Source organism: Schistocerca nitens, chromosome 3 (genome assembly GCF_023898315.1).
Source record: "Schistocerca nitens isolate TAMUIC-IGC-003100 chromosome 3, iqSchNite1.1, whole genome shotgun sequence".
Taxonomy (NCBI): domain Eukaryota; kingdom Metazoa; phylum Arthropoda; class Insecta; order Orthoptera; family Acrididae; genus Schistocerca; species Schistocerca nitens.
In genome coordinates, this window is record NC_064616.1 from 753,727,978 (window position 1) to 753,745,703 (window position 17,726).

The window sequence follows — 17,726 nt, forward strand, 5'->3', positions numbered from 1 at the left end:
AATATTAATAAATTCATAATCATTTTGATTATTAACATAAGTTAACATATACCATAACTGAACTGAAGCACCATCATTTATTGCAATTTAAGAATGACTAGGGCACACAAGCCATATCAGTAGATTTATATGGTAGCAAATCACTGTAACACACACCGAGCAAGGTGGCACAGTGATTAGCATATTGGACTCGCATTCAGGAGGACAATGGTTCAAACATGCGTCCAGCCATCCAGATGTAGGTTTTCCATGATTTCCCTGAATTGCTCCAGGCAAGTGCCAGGACGGTTCCTTTCAAAGGGCACGGCCAATTCCCTTCTCCATTTTTGACACACTCCAGGCTTGTGCTCTATCTCTAATGACCTTGATGGTGACGGGACATTAAACCCAATATTCCTTCCTTTCCGTCTACTGTTATCTGTGATATATGTCAGTGTAATTCTAAATACTGATGTCTCTTACAAGATAGCCAGAGGATTTGTAATCTGTCCCACTCCTCTGAAAAATCTGTTACTGAAATAACAAACACACATTTTTACCAGGACACAGAATTTTGTTGTGAATCAGAATTCAAAAATGAAGTTGTCGATCAAAATTGACCTTTTTGTTTTTGGATGATTTATATTTCACACATACTTTCTTTTACTAACAATAAGTAACAAAGAACAACCACTATAAATGATGGAGGAAAATAAGAACTTTGGAAAATACAAGAGGAAGAAGTGTGTATGTTTCATGCATCAACACTGGTATATTTTGACATATTTAAATAGGTAACATTTTCAGAAAACATGAAATTAAGTTGAAATGGATGAAAGTGGTATCTGATGTCAACAACTTCTCTAAATGACCAGTTGAAAAGTTTCAAGGGAATAGTTGAGATGAGCCAGTAGTATTGCTCCATTCCCTTCCTTTAACACAGTATGTTAATATATACTTTTTTTTATTATAAATAGCAAGCCACCATATCTTCAGTCTTGTCACACAAAGTTTGGTAGTGAAAATACTTTTCTTTAGTAGGAGACTCAACTTAGATTTGTAATGTAATGACTTTGACTTCAAAGGCAGATTTATATTATAAGAGATTTTAATACTTAATATATCGTTGGAGGAAGGTTGCGAAGATTATGGAATTGGTTTCTGAACAATGTGGAGATGGCAACAAACAAAATGTAACATTGTTTATCACTTTGATAAATAGTAGCAGAAGTGACATATTAAAAAAAAGGAATAAAGAAAAGAAAGTGGACAAAGGAAAAAAATAATACCAGGTTGTGCTAAACATTTGTGGAGAAGTCACTTAACATCATGAAAACAGAAGATGCTGAGAATGAAGTGATGCATTTAGTATTATTATTTGTGAATAAGCTTCAGTTTGTGAAAATAGATGAAAAAGTCTCAAATCAAAGTGATCAGGGGAACGTATTGTGCAGAATGTGCTGATTGGTGTGGTGTTAGTTGTCAGGATTCTTGGGAGAATGATAAGCTACTAAACTGCATCGTATACTTAACAGGCAAATACATGGTTTATTGTGCAGCTGGATGTACAATTACATCTTACTGAAGGATGCTTCACAGTGAACACTTCTGCTTCATGAGGCTTGGGGAGTGGTAAGCCAACATTTGTAAAAGAGCAAGACAGTTCAACATCAGTGCTACTTGCACAATGATCTGCAAAGGATGAGAGTAGTAATTGTGTGCTCAGATAAAAATAAAAGGTAGCAGCCACCACCAAATTGCAGACATTCTAAAAACAAAATGATTCCTAAGCAATATATCTGGATTAAGTAATGTATCATAGATAAATGTAGCATCATGCCACATATCACATTCTGCGTGATGGGGGTAATCAGTGCAGTCCCTGGGAATAGTTGCGAACATGACAGGAATAGTAGAAGAAAATTATGTTTCAAAAGGAGTGTATAGAGATTGGAGTTGAAATATTAAGGGTGTCTGAAGACAGCAAGGGTGAAGAAAAAAGGAGTTGAAAGTTAAAACTAACATAATGAGTAATGAAAGATGATTTGATTCAACTCACAAAATTCTCATAAGTATGGCCTGGCTGCAAATGTAAAGCAATACTGGATGTTCAAAAGAACATAATCTTCCTAGATTTACATCTAATTAAATACTGTGGTCATTGTCCTACCACTTATAGTGACTTCAACAACAGATTGCAATCCAAGAAGAATGCCTTTGATTTCGATGTTTTTCTTACAAGATTGTGAGGAGGTTTTTTTTTTTTTTCCCCAAAACACTGCGTAAATTAGTCTTGCCTTCATATAATATTAGCAGAAGTAAAGAGATGAATGAAATCATGGAAGAGTTGAGTGGCGTGGAAAGTTGAAAGGTGATACTAGGAAAACTTTGTTTTGTTTATATAGGCTGTGAATATGTTCAAATTAATATGCTACTGCTGATAATGATGATTTAAATCTATTTACAAAATAACAATTTATCAATGTGTGTTTGCACGTAATTCATACAAGATGATGAGCTTATGATATGGAGGTACAATATAATTAAATACAAGGGCCATTTCATAAATAGTACACAAACTTTTTTATTTATTTCAGTGTTTATTTATTTGCATTATTTCCTCACAATTCTTCATTACAGTATCCCTGCTTCTCGATAACCTGTGTCCCAGTGTAATAGAAATTTTATAGTTCTAACAACCCATCTTTATTCAACTGATGAATGACTCAGGTGGCAACAGAAGGTTCTACCAGAGATGAGTAATGGCATCCTCACGTAGGTTGTTTCCACTTTGGAATTAAAAGTGTGGTTGATTCAAGGCAGGGCTCTAGGGTGCATGAGATAACATTTTCCAAATGTATTAACGCAGCTTTTTAGTTATGATATTGTCAGTGTGCAGGCAAGCAATGCTATGGAGAATGAGTGAGCCAGCCTCAAGCAACTAAGGTCAGTTATTGTGTATTTTCCTTTTAAATTGTTGAATGAATTTACAATAATACACTCTTGAGTTGATTCAGCAGTACTCGTTACCAAAGATCATCATTTGTTTGACATTTGAAGTTGTTTTGGCCCTGAGGATGACTGACCTCTCATCTCATTCAAAAGGAAGGAAGAATGGGTTTAACATCCCATTGACATTGAGATCATTAGGGATGGAGCACAAACTCAGATTGTGCCAAGGATGGGGAAGGAAATCTGCTGTGTCCTTTCAAAGTAACCATCCCTGCATTTGCCTGGAGTGATTTAGGGAAATAATGGAAAACCTAAATCTGAATGGCTGGACACAGGTTGGAACCATCATTCTCCCAAATGCAAGTCCATTGTGCTAACCACTGTGCCATCTCACTTAGTTCATCTCATTCAACTGTAATTTCAACGCAGAGTTGGGATTTAAGCTCAAAGTAACCCATGTTTCATGAATGGTTAAAAGCAAGTAAGATTGGCTTTCAATGTCAAATTGTGTTTCAGAAAGTTTTCAGGTCTAGGAATTTTTCAATACTGTTTAGCACTCAAGCACAGAGGGACCCATTACACAGAATTTTTTCAAATTATGTGTCAGGATACTGACTCCCTGCAGCTTCAGAAATTTCCTCACATATTGCACAATGATCTTTTCATAAGTTTCATATTTTGTTTGTCTGTTGATGTTTTTGGCATTCCTCGTCATGGGTTGTTGTTTATGCTCAAATGGCATTCATGAAAACTGTTAGCCCAATGAGAAGCTTTTATGGTTGGATTTCATTTACATTTTGCCATGTTAAGTTTTGATCTTAATATACAATATTTCATGCTGAACTTTAAGCTGAGAAAAGCAAAACTAGCCAAGCCTCTTCCACAAATCTTGGGCTACTAGTGACATAACCAACAATGTAGATGCATCAGTCATTCCATGGTGTTGGCGACCTGTGTGTTATTTATGAAATGACTCTTGTAAATGAGGTGACCTCAAGTTTGTAGTGGTGGTCACTTTCTAAATGAAATTATTACATTCACACCAAATAAGACTAAGACTGGACACTGATATAGAAATATTTGCATTTAGGTATGAAGGGGCAAGAACTGAAATGTAGATGTTGTGGAGCAATGTGAATTTTATCAGAAAAAAGAAAATGGTTTTACTGTATCCTACCTAAATTCCTAAAATCCACTCTTTTTTCTATTATTTTTGCAGTCTCTTTAATACAGCAGAAAGTATTGATTTCTAAAACTGTATTCTGCTATCCTCTGGATAATTTTATTTTGTAATTATATTTTAATGCAAGTGGCTAATACTAAAATGCTTAACAGTTCAGACCTATTAACTGTTATTAATTTTAACAGTGTTTCTTCTTATGCACCATTTTCTTGCTGGCATGTGCTTGTAGACATTAGTAAACGTGCCTTTTGTGTAGCACAAGCTTTTGGAATTGCAGGTTTCTGCACATGTGCGCACGCACAAGCGTGGTTGCACGCATGCACATGCACACGCGCGCACACACACACACACACACACACACACACACACACACACACACACACACACACACACACACACACAGAGAGAGAGAGAGAGAGAGAGAGAGAGAGAGAGAGAGAATTGTTGTATGTTTTATGAGACTTTTGGATAATTTATAATGTTCAGTTCTCATTATTTTGATACCCTGTTATAAATATTGCACTGTGTGGTTCTCTTATACACTTAAATCTTAAAGTATTTTGGAAAATATTGGTAATACTTGCTCTTTGGTATAATTTTACTTCAGATCCATTTCTAATGTGGATACAATGATGATTACAGATATAATGTAGTGATACATTAAGTAGATATTTAATCTGATGGTGTCTAAGAAATTTAGCTTCATATTACTCATTGGATTACACAAGATAGACCCGATACCCTCAACAAAATCCCAAGAGATATTGCAGAGAAATTTGTTGTTGAATTTAATTGTTTGCAAAATTATAAATTTATAGCTGACAGTAGATTGAGATCCCACATTTACATTCAGATCTGCTGTACAAGTCATTCTAAGGCCCATGGGAAAGTACAAGCCTCAAATTGTTTTTCATTGTATGATATATTAAGAACTGTTTTCACTTATTTCAAAAGTAGTGTGTAGGGAGAATGAGATCTGCAGTCACTATGTGTGTTCTAATTAATCTCATTATGTCATAAAGGACACAATGTAGTTGATGACATGTTGTTGCTATTTTTATCACTGAAAACCAGTTCTTCAAATATTCTTGGTAGTTGTTTAATTATATAATTCTCATCTTTTGTACAGTGTCTACCAATCTAGATATTTGTCATTTCTATTATACTATCTGATTATTTAAAGAAGACTATGACCATCTTCAGTACACTTTTTATGTTTACATTTTATTACTTATATTAGTTCAATCTGGTTTTGAACCTAAAGATTGTGTAGTACATGTGTAGTACAAGCACACCCTTGTGTAGATTGAGATATGCAAGCAGTTAGCAAAAACTTATTTCCTGCATTAAAATTGATTTCTTCTTATGTGATCATTACATTTCATATCTCTGTACATTATTGCTTCCAGGTATTTTTGTGTTGTGTCTGATTCTAAGTGTTAAATGTTAATGATTTAGGCAGAGGGTGCATAGTCATCTAGAATCAACTATTCATGACTTAAATCGCAGTTTATCAATTATTTTCAGGGCAAAGTTTTAAGTTGAAGCAGTTGTTTGGGAGTGTGATATGTATCCAATAAGAAACACAAGGACTGTGCATTACAGACAGCACTACAGTTGTACCACAGGGTTTGATATTTGGGCTGCTCATATTGCTGTTGTATATAAATGACTATCGAAGAAACTGAAGTAGTTCACTTTGCTGATGATGCAAGCATTGTAATCAAGCCTAATGGAGACACTTCAACAACTGAAAATGTAAATAGATAAAAAAAACTAGAAACTGGTTGTGCGCATGTGACTGTCACTGAACTTGGAAAAATTGAAATTAATGCAGGTCTGTGCCTCACAAGTCCTGACCACTCCATTAGAAATAATATGCCAGTTTTAATAATAAATGAAACAGACTCTAAATCCATAGGTGTGTATGAGAACTAGGACTGGGAATCACAGTTACACATCTTCAAATCTAATATCTGTAAGGTTTGCATTAATAGGGGACTGTGGAGATCAAAATGTCAGAAGTTGACTTACATTTTCTATTCTCATTTGCAAATATCTTATGGCATCATATATAGTGGTAACCGCTCATTGAAGAAGAAAGAAGGAAAGATGACATCCACTATCCTTCATTCAACTGCAGTGTGGCATAAAAAGGAGTGAGCCACTCATCCATAAAATTATTTGATCACCTACCCAGTGATGTAAAAAATTTAAAAGATAATTGAATTAACCTCAAACACAAATTGAAATCATATGTGAATGATCGACATGTTACCATATTTTTCACTGAGAACATACATGATAATTATAAAACTTTCACGTTGCACATCATAGTGAGAGTTTGCAGTTATTAATCATGGAACATGCAGATAAATAAACTAAACTGTCTGGTTATAGATTTTGTAGTGAACATAAACTTTTGTACAAGTACATCATTTTTTCTGATCACACTGCTATTGTGAACACCCACCAAAAAGTTCACTATTGTCACCAGATAATGTAATACATATGAATAGTGAGCTATATCTGAGTAGTAAGCTGTATCTTAAATATAAGTTTTGTAGAGTGGTCTCTTCAGTTGTTTTGTAGGACATTTTGTCTTGTGTGTCACTAACAGATTTTCCTGGTTGTTGCTGGATGACTAAAATCCCCTTCTGGTTGTTATACCATGGATGGGAAAGTGAAGATGAAAACTCACAATTGAAATTTTCAGTGCTTTGGTAGACAAATTCTGTTATAAAATGTTGATCACTTCTGATAACCATCTTGTAGACAGATGTGACGTCTGCTTTGTTCCAACTATTGGGCTCAGTTTTTGTGTTTTAGGGATCTACTATATATTATTGTTAACAGAGGGCCTACTCAGGTGCAAATTGTGTATAGAATCTGATAGGTATTCCATTAGGCTGTTGGGTTTGTTCAGTTTTAATGGTTTCAGCTGTTTGTCAGTGCCACTGACACTAATATCAATTTCACTCATCTTTTCAGTGGTCCAAGAATTAAGTTGGGTCAATACTTCTGGGTCTTACTTTGTAAAGGAATATTTGAAAACAGAGTTAAGAATTTATGCTTTTGATTTGCACCTCTCAACTACGTTTTCAGTCTTGTCTGTGAGTGGCTGGACACTGACTTTGGTGCCACTAACAGCCTTTACATATGACCAGAATTTCTACAGATTTTGTGAAAGATGATTTGACAGTATTCTGCTACAATAGTTATTGAATGCCTCATACATTGCTCTGTTGACTTATAAACTTGTTTCATTCAGAATCTCTCTATCTATAGCCCTACACTTTGTTTTACACATATTCTGCAGTGGTGTCTGTTTCGAAGTTTCTTTATAGTGACTGTGTATTATGTAGGACCTCTTGCATTATGAACTGTCCTACTGGGTACCTACCCATCCAGTGCATGGTCAACGATTCTTTTAAACTTTAGCCATAATTCCTCAACATGCTCCTGTCCTGAGGTAAAAGTTTCAAGTTCCTCATTGAGATATGACACAATTTTTTCTCTGTTTACTGAACATATAAATCTTTCTGTTTGTGTTAGTTGCCCTTTATGTTTTGGTATTCTCGGTTGCTATAACTGCATCATGGTCTCTGATACCAATTTCAATTTGTTGCTATTAGATCCAACATATTTTCCGTCATGGGTGGAGTTCTGAACTATTTGTTCTAGGTAGTTTTCGGAGAAGGCATTTAGTAACATATCAGGGGGTGTCTTGTCATGCCCATGCCTAAAAAGACTGTACTTATCCAAATTGATTGTTGGATGATATCCCAATTGATTGTTGGATAATTAAAGTCTCGTCCAATGGTTGCTGTATCATTGGGGAACTTACATACAAGTGAACTGAGGTTTTCTCTAAAGTTTTGGGTTACATCAGTAGGAGAATCATGTGGTCAGTTGTCAACAGAAGGACCCATTATAATTTTTCACCCATACTTGATACAGAGTCTTGCCCAAATGATCTCATTGGCAGCTTCAACTTCTATCTCAGTGCATTTGACTTTCTTGTCTACTGCAACAAATGCACCATCTCCAATTCCCATTTCCCTATCCTTTCATTGTACACTTAAATTTTCTCTAAATATCTCACAACTACTAACCTCTGGTTTATCATGAGAACTTCAGTGTAGCTGCCTCTAATGTCTAGTGCACACCTGACCTGTTGAGCAATTTGGTGTTCATACCAACATTAGGATCAATGATGATTACACTATTTACTTTGATATTAAGAAATATAGCCACTCACCTAATAGCTAAGATATTGAGCAAGAGACAGGCATAGCATTATATAAAGAATATTTAATACTATAATGAGCCCACTGTTGATAACACCAGGTCCTTCTGTCTCACTCAACCTTACCTGGAATGTGCAGGTCTAGAACATATTGTGTAATACTCTTGAGTTTTATTGTTTTATACTGCACATATTCATCCCCAGACTTGTTATGATTGCTCAGATAATCTGACATCTGATTCGTGTCACACTCTCTTAAGCAGAAATATTTCTCTGCAATTCTTAACATTCCCTTAACACCTGTAGTTACTATAATATCATTATTGCAATTAATTCCCTCCTCTTTGTTCAGTGAATTGAAGAGTTTGTTTTTTGGCTACTACCGGGAAGCTGTGGTGACCCTTATAAGTAAGTTCACTTAGCTGAATCTCAATGTAATTTACAGAAAAAAAAGTTTTGTACAGTCTCACATAGTCCTTGTCTCTGGCACCTGCATTTATCTCCCAGTTAATAGCTGATAAGGTAAAATCTCCCTCAGTTACCATAGTGTGATCAGGAAATCGTAACACATTATTCTCCAAAATTTTCTCTCAGGCATTATGACTCTGTAGTTCCTAAAGCTAATGGCCTATAGAAGCAACTGATTACCATGTTTGAGCCCCCTTTGGTACATTTACTCATATTATTTCACATTCAGAATATGTAATAACCTCACAAGATATTATTGAGTTCTTTACACCATAGGATATGTGCCACCATTGGCATTCAGTTTTCCTTTGTGGTACATATTCCAGTCAGAATTTACAATTTCACCGTTATTCCGCTCTAGTTTCAGCTTGCTTTCTGTTCTTAATATTGTGTGGGCATTATTATCTGTAATATGTTGAGACAAATTCTTGACTAATACCACAATAATGCTTGTTTTATGTTTCTAATTCTCAAGGACAAATGCCCTCATCTGTGATTAATGTGGTTGATTTCCTCACTTCTAAGAGTACAGCTCCATGTCCATATCCCAGAGAAATTCCTGAACAGAAATAAGTAGTCAGTTACCAACATGTAAATGATCAGTAACTCAGTGCCACATGACATTCATGCTGAAATGAGCTACAAATTGTGGTGGGCTGCACCCAGTTCTTCCAATAGCCACTAGCAGAACCTTCCCCACATCTTTAATTAACCCCCCCCCCTCCCCTTGAAAACACACGCAGTGAAGACTGACATTCCTACCTGCTCTCTCAGCTGTTTCCATGAGACACCATTAATCATCTAACGCTGGAGCTCACAATGACCACTATAACCACCCTTTGTGCTTATCTGGACTTTGCAGGGAAGTCAGCCAGAGCTCTAAAAGATGGGCCATCCTGTGCTTGCTCATATGTGCTTTAAACAATCACCAGCATCTCTTTTCTGTTACTAAGGGGTAACAGGACAGCTGTGCTGTCATTTCTAATGGATCTCTTATCTTCACAATTAATAAAATTATATGCTTCATCAAATGAAGGTAACGACTGGCACTGAGGGTATTCTCAATATGATGAGGCATATTAACTATACTAAATTATATCTGCCATCAAAGTGAAACAGCAATGTGACCATTTCAGTAGGAGACAGACATTTAACTTGCATTGAACTGAGATATCTGAAGCGTACATACCTGAAGTAGCTCATTGTGTGTTGTAGAAAAATCTGAGTCATTGCTAAAGATCCCATGTCTCCAGTGTTGGTCTTCTTGTGATATAACAAAAAACTTGCTGTAGTGTAGGAAAGAATGTAATTTAAATAGACTTTTTATGACGGCAGTTGAGCATTGTTCATTCAATACAAAGGAGTGTCATGTGATGTAGAGAGAGGTACCCAATCTTGGAGCATTTAAATATGGTCTTTACTGTAAGGTTTTGAGTTAGCAAAGAGTTGTTCTACTGCACTGTAACATGTCACAAAATTCTGCCTAAAATCATCTCCAGTCATTTAGTTTCCTACAACTGCTTACTCTTGTGACGTCCTTTACTAGAAGAGCTTAGTTCATGTCTTCTGTGACTCCTTTAATGCAGTGTGAGATTTTGTCAGCCTCTGTCATGTTAGGATTCACAATGTGACATAGGAACAAAACATTCTGTATGTACAACAGTGTTGTTTCCCCATGATGTTGGACCCTGTTCTTTGATTGATCTTCTTCCAAGTGGACTTGCTGCTGATTGTCATCAAATGTTTTCTTTAGTTTGGCCTGGAAATGTCTCAGCTATTTAACTCCTCTTCATTGTTATTGAACCATTGCTGGGCTATGCTGTCCAAGTAAAAGTACACAGATGCCAAACACATCATGTCACCTCGACTGTTGTATTTGGTGACTTGGTCAAATCCTTTCAGCAATTTCATCAGGTCATGACCAGTGTCTGCAGAAAACACTGATGCATGTCTGTGTGCAACCGACTTACTGCTGTTTTGGAATTCATCTGTCTTCTGAATATAGGGGTCGTAGGAACAAGGTACTGCTTGTCTTCTGGTTCCTGTTCATGCAAGCGTCATCTATTACGTAGTGTAATTGGAGCCACAGTGATGTAGATGTTCAGAAGTACCTGATGTCTCCACCAAAAAATGCCATGTCAAAACCACAATACAGTCCTAATCCAAAGGGGGGGGGGGGGGTCATCAGTGACGCACAACACTTAGAACTGGAAGCACATTTATTACTGGCACCAATGTACAGCCAGAACGGAACTGATCTCTTGGACAGAGAGTGTGGTTATTTATACAAACTGTAGTTATTTATCCAAACATCAAATATTCTAGAATGCTAGTATTTATACAACCATTGAATATTGCAGATATACAAACATTACGAACATAAGATGTTTCAAGAACATTCCACAAATGATAAATATGAAATAACAAGTAATTTGTAATGGTTGGGTTTGAACTGGCAACCTGATGAACACCAACCAGAGAGTGCTATAAGCACTGGCCAGTGAGATACAGTCTGGGAGAGATGCTATGGATTTTTACACCTGTGGGGAATGTGGAACTATCAGAAAAGTTACTAGAGCACGACTTTGGGCCGTACCATATCCTTTTCTACTTGTCTGACATCACATGTGAAGTTGAGGAGTATGATCCTTCATCAAGAACACAAAAACACAGATATATCATCCACATCCTCTGTATGAAGTCTTACTACAGTCCAGAGGTGCAGATCGATGATAGGAAGTTCAAGGAGACTGAAGTATTGTGGTAGGGGCTGCCTTCCATGCTCACCATAGTGAAGAGAATGTAATAACATGACCAGAATGAGAGGATCCGCCAGCTCGGACATATGGAGGACTCTTGTCAAAAACTTGAGCCAGGGTGCTGTAGTTGGCTCCAATGAGCACTTCTGAATATATGGCTTATGTTTCTCCGGGGTAAGAAAGAATGCTACAAGCTCTGGTGCATGTATAGTAGCATAGTGGTAAGTGTCTGGCTGGTGTGGTGCGGGTCGCCAGTTCCAACCTGCCTGCCTGCAATTATGTGTTTTTTTGTTTTCATACTTATCTTTTCTGTAGTGTTCTTTAAATACATAGTTTGGAACTTGAATAGTGGCAACACTGCTGTGGAGACACTATGCAGTCGAATCTACTATTGTCACTGGTAGCACACGTTGTTGACATACGTACCTTACCTCCGAGCAAATGGACCCATGTGTCCCATGTCACCGGCATGTGCACAGTTGAGGGAACCACAGTCACTTGTGAGTGAGCGGTCTAGCGTAATGGTGTCACTATGTTTTCAAAACAGGAACAATGGAGTTGGATCAAGTTTGAATGTGCCAGAGATTGTACAGCATGACAGTGTCATCAAGGTCTTCAAGAGGCATGCGGGGAATCAGCATTGCCCTACAGAACAGTGGCACATTGGGTAAAAGCCTTCAACAAAGGTCGGCAAACTGTGACAGACATGCATCGGGCAGGGCGTCCTAGCATCTATGAAGAAGAAGTGTTTGCTATTGCCGTGTTAGTGGACAGTGATCGATGCCATACGGTTCGTGAGCTCCCCCACGAAACCAGATTAGCGCATACAACTGTGCTTCGCATCCTGAAGCATGTGAAAAATTACAAGATGGGTTCCGCATGACTTGATGGAAATGCAGAAATAGATGCGTTATGACACTACTCAGATGCACTTGGAGCGCTATGAGGGCGAAGGAGAGGCTTTCTTATGCTGAATCATAACACTGGATGAGACATGGGCCACATCATATGAGCCAAAACTGAAACGCCACTCCAATGAATGGCGTCATTATGGGTCACCGCGAAAGTCGAAAGTGTGTCAGAGCCCCAGCATGGTGAAAGTTATGATGATTCTCATGTACGACTGTGATGGTGCTATCCTAATGCATTACATTTCTCCATGCCAGACTGTCAGTGCACAGTATTACTGTTCATTTTTGGAGCATCACCTGTGACCAGCTCTGCAAAATGAGCGGTGACACTTTCTGTGCAAACCTCTCATCATTTTGTGTGACAATGCACAGGCGCATACTGCGCAAGCTGTGGCTGCTCTGTTCGGTCGATGGGACTGGGAAGTACTGTACCATCCACCCTATTCCCTGGACTTCAGTCCTTGTGACTTTGATATGATTCAGAAGATGAAGGAACCACTTCATGGCATTCATTTCAGAACTGTTCCAAAGATTTGACAGGCAGTAGACCACTCCATTCACACAATCCACAGAACAGGCTCTGCTAATGGTATACTATGCCTTCCACATCACTGGCAATGGGTTCTACACAATGCTGGTGACTACTTTGAAGGATAGTTACAGGTGCAAACGTGTAATTCTTTTGTATCGGTTGTGAATAAATAGTTGCCACTATTTAAGTGCCAACCCTCGTATCTTATGTTTGTAACGTTTGTATGTCTGGAATATGCCATGGTTGTATAAATACTAACATTATGGAATATCCATTGCTTATATAAATAACTGCAGTCTCCACCTAGGAGATTAGTTCTGTTCTGGCTATATATTAGTGTCAGTAATAAACATGCTTTCAATTGTAAGTTTTATGATTCATCGACCACCCTGCCTTTGGACTAGGACTTGATTGTGGCTTTGATGTGACAATGACATGACTTCCTGAAAGCCATGGATTTAGGAAGTCAGCTAGATGCAATATTTCTCAATTTCTAACTAGCAGTTGACCCTGTACCACACCTACACTTAACATTGAAAGTACAAATGTATGGGGTATTGGGCAAAATTTGTGACTTGATTGAGGATTTATTCATAGAAAGTACACAGCATGGTATCTCACATGAAGAGTTATCGACAGATGTAGAAGTAATTTCGGATGTGGCCCCAGGAAGTGTGTTGGGTCTATTGCTGTTTATGTTGTATCAATGACTTTGCAGACAGTATTAATAGTAATCTCAGATTTTTTGCCAAGATGCAGTTATCTACAATGAAGAACACTCTGCACAAATCTACACAAATATTCAGACAGATCTTGATAAGGTTTCCAAGTGGTGTAAAGATTGGCAACTTGCTTTAAATGTTCAGAAATGTAAAATTGTGTGCTTCAGAAAACTAACAAATGTAGTATCATATCAATATAATATCAGTCACAGGTGGAATTTGTAAACTCATACAAATACCTGGCTGTAACACATAGTACAGACTTGGAACGGAATGATCACATACGTTCAGTCCTGAGTAAAGTTAGTAGCAAACTTCTTTTTATTGGCAGAATATTAGGGAAATGCATTCATTCTACAGAGAAGATTGCTTACCAGTTACTTGTGTGACTCATCCTAGAATATTGCTCAAGTGTGTGGGACCCATATCAGATAGGGCCAGCAGAGGATATTGAACGTATACAGAGTAAGGCAGCACAAATATCACAGGTTTGTTTGACCTACAGGAGAGTGTCACTGAAATGTTGAAAGTACTGAACAGGCTGACTCTTGAAGATAGATGGAAACTATCCTGAGAAAGTCTGCTAAAAAATACAGTAAATGTATTCACAGCTGCGAATATGGGCACTCTCCAACTACAGAATGGATTGATGACATTGAAAATTCGTGCCCCACTGGGACTCAAATCAAGATTTCCCACTTGTAGAGAGCAGTCACCTTAACCATTTAGGCTATCTGTGTAAGCTACATGCTCCTTTGGAGCACATTGCATTGTATTTTTTACAAACACAGGCAGTGCGATATAGTATCTACTAACAAAGTTTCAAGAACTGACTTTACATGATGACTATAGGAATATACCACAACCCTGTACATTTCACTCCCATAGGGACTGTGAGGACAAGATTAGACTAATTACAGCATGCACAGAGGCATTTAAACAATGATTCTTCCTGTGCTTCATAAGTTAATGGAAGTGGGAAAGAGCCCTAATAACTGGTACAGTGGGACATACCCATTGCCATGCAGTTGACAGTGGTTCGCAGAGTGTAGATGTAGACAGTACAATGTATTCCCCTGCAGCTCAGTGTACTGAATACCCAGGCATCACAAATTCCATGATCATGTCCTTGATGTGACATATTTCCATGGCCATTGTTCAGTGTCAAGTGTGAAATAGATGTGGTCACACTCTACACAATTTTCATGAAAGGGTCATACATTTTACAACAAGCGTAACTAGACAACACTTTCTTCCAAGCACATTGAAGTATGTGAGTTTCCAAACAAGAAACATGGTGTAGCAGAAAAGGTTGTCACTACTTTGAATAGTTGTGATTATTGTTATTTAAGCTCAGAACCATATACTGTAATTGTTTTTATGAAAATTATGTGCCAATACTGCCATGGATTTTAAAATTCAAGCTTTGTTTTCAAGAGAAGTTCACTGAAATTTTTGCATAAACTAAGGCTATATGAGTTGCAATATTTGTATCATGAAAAGAATTTTGAAATTTTGTTCACATGAGAAACTTTTGAGTGAAATCAGCACTCTGTTTACAATGTTTTCAACATATAAGTGAACTAGGTCTTTCCGAGCGATAGATCTGCACTGTTGATTATACAACTGTCTGAGACCATTTATGTGATAACTATGGAAATAATGTGGACTGTGTCAGTTCACAGGCTGTATACACGTGATGTTGATGTGGCCACAGACTGGGCTTTCACAGATCACTAAATAGCACAGTGCATTAAAGTTAATGAAAATACCTGTATTATTCTTTTACACTACTCATCTTATTAATGAAATGCATTTAAATTTAACAGTGAAGTGAACTGTATTATGTATTCTAGTTATTTCTGATTTAAAATCCATCTATGGAATAGGAGGCATTGTCGGGAGAACCCATTTTTTATTAGATTAAAAATTTACTTTGCTACTTGTCATACATAATGTGTTATTGGACAAATGATAAGATTATTTTGGGCTGCATATTGAATACCTTTGTAAACCATTGATAGCTTTAGTAATGAACAGTGAAGGACATTATTATTGAATGTATACATTGTGAAGGTGCAATTAGAAAGCTTAGCACTTCAAAGATGTGTCTACAAGATGACTTGGAGTGAATACCATGTAATTATTCTCAGTAATTTATAAGTGATGAGTTAGTGTATAAATTATTTGTGTCATAAGATGATGAGTTTTATGCTGTTGGTTGAACATTTCTACTGATAATACTCTTGTCTTGAAACCTTGGTTGTGTAATTTCCTTATATTACACTTCATTGTTGTTTTTTATTTTGCTCTGAAACCTTGTTTGTGTAATTTGCTTGTACAGCACTTTGTTGTTGTTTATTTTGCCTTCTGCCCACTATTTATGGCTCTATAAGAAACCTGGACCAATGATTTGATTCTTGTTCTTACATTATTTTAAAACCTGCTGTGCTCTTTTAGCTATTGAACTTCATTTTCACAGTTTCCAAATATAAATGTGTTGTCTACTGGAGGCTGTTAAATTGATGTGTGACTCAGAACTGTTAAAATAATGTCACTCACATCACATATACTTTACTAGCTCTTCTATTTCATGGAGGCTTCTTGTCTTATGTCCCATCAGTAATCAGATGTTATGAATTAGAAATGTATACTAGACCAGATCATGAATCCTGTCACTGCTTTCTTGAATTTCTTCTGAAGAAACAAAGCCACCATAGTATCTTCACAGCTTGTTATAAAAATTGTTCTGCTATTTATCTATTTTTAACACAGGTTAACTCCTTGGCTGTTCAAAATATTTCATCCTGGACCTTGAGCTCAAATTTATATTGATAATATGGCTTTTTATATGCAACACTGAGTAAATATTTTGATTCAGTCATCCGTCCATCATCTGCAAATGCTTAATAGTTTTATTCTGTGTGTGCAAATTTAGAGAATGTTTCTTTCACGATTAGGGTTCTTTGGGCTTGCCATATTATAGGTATAAAGAGAAGCTTTGTTATTTAATTTGTATTGTTTGATTGAGAAATGGAATTCACAGTGCTCACCAACTTGGTTATCTTTATCCTTCCTGCATCGTAATACATGCATCTTCTAACTTCCACCTCTTCAGGAATATTACTTCATATTTGTAATCAGTTGTGAGGTATTAAAGAAGGCATCATGAATATGTGGTTTCCTTCCAGATGGTGAACTCATTTTTACCACTGTTAACGAGAACTTTTAATACATGATTTTTATTAATGTAAGAAATGTGGCCTGAAAGCAAGCCTTTATGCAAAAGAAATGATGATTTAGAGATGTTGTAGAAACACAGTAACTGATAGAGTAAGGAATGAAGACATTATGGAAATTATGAAAATATATTCAACTTCTGTATAGTGGATAAAAAGAGAACAACTAGAACAATATGGCCATAGGAAACACATGGATGGTAATGGAATAGCTCAGAAAGTGTGGATGGGGAGACATCAAGGAAGGAATAAAAAGTGGTAGACCTTGGAAAGGCTGGACTGGAGACCAAGCAGGAAAGACAGCTAATAGGAGAGCTTTGTACAGATGAAGAGACATAAAGATAGGGTTGCAATAGGCAGCCAACAATGCTGTAAAACAGCCATGCCATTATGTACAAAGTATTGTATGGGAAGATTTTCTTAAGTCTTTGTGTGTTTGTGCTATTTAACAGTTCCATGAATTAACTCTCCCATATGTCACTTTACATTAATATATTCGCAGGACATGTTCATCCTCTTTTCATGTTATTTATCTTTGTCAGAACCCTTCCTCTTCCACGGTTAGCTGACCTGGAAATTCACACCGTTTCTTTATATTTACGTTGTAATTTGCAAACTTTTCCGATCCTCACACTATGTTTATGTTTGTGTGTGTGTGTGTGTGTGTGTGTGTGTGTGTGTGTGTGTGTGAGAGAGAGAGAGAGAGAGAGAGAGAGAGAGAGAGAGAGAGAG

The 17,726-nt window shown here is 37.0% G+C and overlaps 1 protein-coding gene across 1 annotated transcript in view; it reads left to right on the forward strand.

The window, feature by feature from the left end:
• LOC126249416 (bromodomain adjacent to zinc finger domain protein 2B-like) overlaps positions 1–17,726 on the forward strand; it is a 352,537-nt gene that overhangs the window by 297,494 nt on the left and 37,317 nt on the right. The gene's annotated exons all lie outside the window — the stretch shown is intronic.